The sequence below is a fragment of the Macaca fascicularis genome, chromosome 10 (assembly GCF_037993035.2).
Source record: "Macaca fascicularis isolate 582-1 chromosome 10, T2T-MFA8v1.1".
Lineage (NCBI taxonomy): Eukaryota > Metazoa > Chordata > Mammalia > Primates > Cercopithecidae > Macaca > Macaca fascicularis.
Window position 1 is genome coordinate 89673082 of NC_088384.1, and position 6000 is coordinate 89679081.

The following is a 6000-nucleotide window of genomic DNA, read 5'->3' on the forward strand; positions in this document are numbered from 1 at the left end:
CGAATCAAGGTTCCTTGTGTGGTTTCCAGCCTCTGCTGACAGCACCTCAGCTACCAGGTGGGGAGTGGAAATTCAGGCTGCTTAGAGGACTGACCTCTACAGTTAATATCTGCAGTGACATAAAAGGCAAAGAGGGGCTGGCATGGTGGTACAGAAGGTATTAGTCAAGCGCAGGCTCCTCAGAAACCTAGAAACCAAAAAGCAGATGCGATATGTGACTGGCCATCAGCCAGACATGTCTAGGGTGAGACCAGTGCTCAGCACCACCTGCCAAAGGACGCTGATGAGTTGTGGGACATAATGATCTGCCAAGTGAGGAATGACTGCAGGGACCAGAGAAGACCAAAGATGCCACATGTCCCAAGAGTTTCTTGAGGGCTGGGTTTCACATCTCTGATTGTCCTTTTTTGTCCCCACCTGCCTGCACCGTGCCTGACTCCATCTTGTGGGGAAGGTGACTCAAGAAGTTGTTTAAGCCCAGGCCTAGGCAGTCCACCTCGGGAGGTGGGGGCACTCCACCCTGGGGGGCCTGCAGCTCCAGGGCTGGTGCTCTAGCAGATCCACTCAGGCACGGTTGGGTGACTGGGGGGGTCACCGATTGGGTAGATTATTTCTAGGGCAGTGCTGGGTTAGAAATGTCTGCCAGTGGGTCTGTCTGGAAACAGGACACATCTTCCCACCACAAGTCCACACCTGGCCTCGGCTGCTGCCCGCTCTCTGCAACGTGGACTTCCTTTGCCCATTTGGGCCAGAAGGTCACCAGGAGTTCATCATCACTGCTTGGTGTCAACTTGACATCTTCAGCTTCCAGACAAAATCTACACTTTACTTTGTACAGCCCTGTCCCAGAGTTAGTGACCCTCAGCTTGTCACCTGCTTGCAAAGGGTATAGATGTCGTCCTGGGTAGTTCTAGAGGATATCTCAGCAAGTGCATTTGAAGGTTCAGCACAGCTGGAACTGTATGGTAGTGAGCTCTTCAGAGTGAAAACAGAATGACCGGGTGGCCGTCTGTCCTGGAAACTGAAGAGTTGAATAAATCGCTGAAAATAGAACGCTTCGTGGAGGTTTTCTTCAGAAGTGAACTAGAAGTAAGTTTTCCAGGCTCCCAGGTCAGTAGACCAAACCAACTTCCTTAGATTTTTTTTCTTTTTAAAGCTGTTTGCAGAAAACTGGGTGGTAGCATGTCTGAACCAAATGGAAGAAGAGCCAGCGGAGCATGCACTGTTCCAGCTCGGGCCACATGGCCAACTGTCGAGAGCAGCCCTGCCCAGACTGCAGTGGGGGCTGTGCCAGCAGCTCCGCAGGGCCCTTCCAACTCTGGAGTGTCTGTAGTTCTTGTGAAACCAAAACGTTGACTACCTTCCTCTTTCCTCGGGCATCGACGTGCTCATTTCCAAAGATGATGGTGCAGGTGACCTTTTCCATCGTGAGCCAGGAGAAGGTTAGGAGGCCTGAGGGGCAGGCGTTGCGTCCCCTCCTCCCCCTCCATAGCCCCCGAGGTGGAGCTTCCCTCACAGACCCCATCTGGTCGAGCCTACGGCTGCCCAGTGTACACTCAGTGATGCTTATACCAAATAGGGCATGTGTGCTGGTGTCTGTTGGGGACAGCCCCATCCCTACCTTGGAGAATTGCAGAGAAGCAGCAATAAGCATTAGGCGAATGATTGAAAGGACTGCTGGGCTGAGAGGCCTTCAGTCCCCTTACGTGGCTTTCCAAGTTCCTGATGAGGCTACAAAGGCTCCACTCATAAAAGAAAGCCAATAGTGTAAATTTAAGAATGAAGCCTCCACGCATGATTTTTAAGGGGGATGATGAATGTGAAACCACCCACAGAATGCGTTAGAGTCTGGTTTTTCTGTGCTTTGTCATTTTACTCTGATAGGAACTTTTGTTACCTAACTCTGTGCATAACTTATTTAATGTACTGTATAAATGAACCAAAACTGTTAAATATGTATTTAGTTTGTTCTACTTAAAGTAGTCAATAAAAAGGCTATATTCCTTTTCTGCCTCAAGCTGGAATGGGACCAGGAGGAACGGTGGTCCCTACACTACAAGGTGTCCCCTCATCCTTATTCCCAAATCCTTGAGGAAGGGGGAGAGAGGGGCCCCAACTGGTTCTAGTCATGGCCTGAAGAGTGCCCAAGGGCATGAAGCAGGGGGTGCCTGCACCCCATGTGCCTGGAGCTGGCCTCTCTGGAAAACCAGCTGCACCAACTGGTCAGTGCCCTGTGGGGACCAGACCCAACCAGGCTGGCTGCTGGAGCCCACCAGTTGGCCTTGCGGTCAGGGGCCAACAACAGCTTCCAGACACTCCCCATTACTTCTCTCTTAAGTGGTTTTTTTGTTTTGTTTTTGGGGGTGGAGGCGGGCAGGGTCTCTGTTGCCCAGGCCGGAGTGCAGTGGCGCAATTATAGATCAATGCAGCCTCCACCTCCCGGACTCAGGCAGTCCTCCCACCTCAGCCTCCTAAGTAACTGGAACTACAGGCATGGGCCACCACGCCTGGCTGATTTTTTGTATTTTCTGTAGAGACAGGGTTTCACCATGTTGCCCAGGCTGGTCTCAAACTCCTGGGCTCAAGCGATCTGCCTGCCTCACCCCCGTCAAAGTCCTGGGATTACAGGCATGAGCCACTGCACCCGGCTAAGTTATCTTGTAATAAGGAAAAATGAACCACGGAGAGTCTGACCATCTGTCCTGCCTGAACAGGGTGGTGGACTTGTGGATATATTTTCTAGTGACTTACGTATTTTCTTGTAAAATTTTAACACAAATGTCAACAGACCTAGACTTGTCAATATTCACTTATGTCCTTATGACACTGATGTTAAATCACAGGTAATTTTACTGTTGCCTTCCAATTTATTTGCTTAATGGTTGCATCATTTAATTGAGGCCATAATTTTTTTAACTCTTCACCTCCTGTTGGGCAGTTGGATCGCTTTCGCGTTTTCTGGTGCAGCATACATCTATGCGTCCTTTGCATTATTTATTTCCTTAGGATAATTTTCCAAAGTGGAATTTTTGATACTGAACATTTCTTGGATCCTTGAAATCTGTACAAACTACTCTCCCTAAAAGCCCAACAGCTTGCATTGCCTCCAGCAGCCCCTGGGTGGTACTTTCTGTGGCCCAAAGGCTGGTGCAGGCACACCTTTGTGTGGAATTTCAGGCTGCCAGTCTGGTTTACCAGCCGGTGAGCTGAGGCCTCAGTTCTGTCACTTGAATACCCATCTGTGCTCTTTCCCTGAGACCCGCCTCTCCTGAACAGCCTTGCCCAAGAGGCTCGTTGCCACCACCAGCTTCACAGTCCCCTAGAATGCAAGGGGAGACGGACTGGTTACTAGGTCTGGAAACAGGGAAAAGGGCTGGCCTGTGGCCTAGGGCTTGGCTGTATGATCTTTAATGCAGGTGGTGCCAACTGCAAACCTTTCTGGGCTGCACTGCAATCTGCCCACCTAGAACAATGACAAGATCTCAGCCATGGGACTGTCAGCCCTGCACAAGAGCACTATGTTGGTGGAAAGGGTATGTGCCATAGAAATGGCAGGCTGAAAATCTTTTCGTGACTGCAAAACACCCAGATGCCAGATAAATTATAATGAATGTACTTTTAACTGCATTGCTGAGGTCACAGATAGGACATTCCAAGAACTCAAGAGTTGGAGGGAGACTTCCTCTAGGCACAACGTGAGACTTGGTTTTGAGCATATACAAAGTGCAGAAACAAAACTGGGGCCTTTCCCCAAAGGCAGATAGCTCAGTACCTTTGGCACCGTGAAAAGGCGGCAGGGAAGATCTGCCCACCTGCAGTGGAAACTGAATTGGAAACAGCTCTGTCCCTGCTTGAGAAAAAGGAAAAAAGAACTGGGACGGGCATGGTGGCTCACACCTATAATCCCAGAACTTTGGGAGGCTGAGATCACTTGAGCCCAGGAGTTTGAGACCAACCTGGGCAACATAGTGAGACCCCCGTCTCAACAAAAATTAAAAACTTAGCTGCGCATGTCAGATTTATACTTAAGGAAGGTCAGGGAATCCTGGTGCTGAGAAATTAAGATAATTAAGGACCTTCAGGATCAATATTGTGTGTCAACCAATTATACGCTGTCCGGAAACGACACTGAACCTTCAAGGAAATGAGCCATCGTTAGCAAAGTCATCAGGAACAATAATTGATTTAGACGCCTGGGACTTCAGATATTACAATCACCAGATACAGGCTGGGCATAGCAGCTCACGCCTGTAATCTCAGCACTTTGGGAGGCTGAGGCAAGCAGATCACAAGGTCAGGAGTTTGAAACCAGCCTGACCAACATGGTGAAACACATCTCTACTAAAAATACAAAAATTAGCCAAGCACGGTGGCACACGCCTGTAATCCCAGCTACTCAGGAGGCTGAGGCAGGAGAATCCTTGAACCTGGGAGGCGGAGGTTGCAGTGAGCCAAGATCGCGCCACTGCACTCCAGCCTGGGCGACAGAAAGACTCAAAAAAAAAAGGGCACCAGAAACAGAAAACAAAATATGAAACCTCTAAAGATGGCACTGAAAAAGAGCAAAAAGAGTCTGAAAATGACTAGGCAGATTTGAAAATAGAATTCTGGAAATGACAATCATTGAAATAATGCATTATTCAACAATAGATTACACCAACCTGAAAAAGAAAATTAGTGGTGCGTTACCTTTGTCAGAAAGAGACAGGCCGGGCGCGGTGGCTCATACCTGTAATCCCAGCACTTTGGGAGGCCGAGGCGGGCGGATCACGAGGTCAGGAGATCAAGACCATCCTGGCTAACACGGTGAAACCCCATCTCTACTAAAAATACAAAAAATTAGCCAGGCGTGGTGGTGGGCGCCTGTGGTCCCAGCTACTCAGGAGGCTGAGGCAGGAGAATGGTGTGAACCCGGGAGGCGGAGCTTGCAGTGAGCCGAGATAGCACCACTGCACTCCAGCCTGGGCGACACCGTCTCAAACAAAAAAAAAAAAAGAGAGAGACAAAGAATTGGGAACTATGAAAGATCTGTCCCTCTGGAAGGTTAGGAGGGGAAAGCCTTCTCATGTGTTACCAAGGGCAGCATCCAGGAGCCTGCTGACTGGTGTTTCTCAGCAGAAAGGGGACTGTCCTGAGGTGGGGGTAGGATCTTGGGAAGCAATCATGTCTCTTGCCCATCTCTGCTTCTTTCTGACTGCTGGTATTTCAGGGTCAGGGTCATGATTAGGCATGTCCTCTTCTTAGCTTTCCTCCCAAAGAGGCTTGGAGGAACCGGCGACCAACCGTCCCCACTCCTCAGGTGACTTCGTTGCCTGCTGCCAGGAGCCCTCTTGTGGACAGAGCTGGGCTTTCCCCCTGGGTTGCCACCATCCCTGAGCCAGATTCCTTTCCAGAGTACACACCAGCAGCTTTTCCTTCCCCTTCGCATTAGCGTTTTCTCAGGCTGCCTTTCCACCCCATGAGTTAACATTCTCTAGGTTCCTCCTAGGGAGTTCCAGAAGCTATCGGGGCTCAGTCTCCCCACCTTCTGAGGGCTGGCTCACCCGTCCCCTCGCACTGGGCTCGTCCTTGCGCCCTGTCTGCCTTTTGCAGGTCCCAAGGCCATTGTTCCTCTTTTTGGTGTAGCTGCCTCTGCCTCCTCCAGCCGGGGCTGGTTTCTGCTACCAGAGGGTGCCCTGTCCCAGTGCTGTTCACTCCCGACGGCTAGCAGCTGTTGGTGCCAGGGAGTGGATCCCCCCTGCATGACCTACTCACTGAGCTTTTTCCTCCGTAAGCTGGGGATGCTAACAATGTGTACGCCTCTGGGGTGTTGTGAGGGTAAGATGCAATCAACAACATGGGTATAGCCTCTAGCACAGAGCTTGGCACCCAAGGTGTCCCTGTAAACTGGTTGCTGCCATACCTGTTTCTCTCCCTGCCAATCTGTGGTTTCCTTGAGGATTGGTGTTTGTGTCCAGCACTCTATGTGGAGCCTGGTGTCCTGCACGAGTAGTATGTTTC

At 50.3% G+C, this 6000-nt stretch overlaps 1 non-coding gene across 1 annotated transcript; it reads left to right on the top strand.

The window, feature by feature from the left end:
- Positions 1–207: 207 nt before the first annotated feature.
- LOC101925119 (uncharacterized) lies at positions 208–2005 on the top strand. Its single transcript, XR_006689863.3, has one exon. It is a non-coding gene; the product is annotated as an uncharacterized protein (transcript).
- The last annotated feature ends 3995 nt before the right edge of the window (positions 2006–6000 follow it).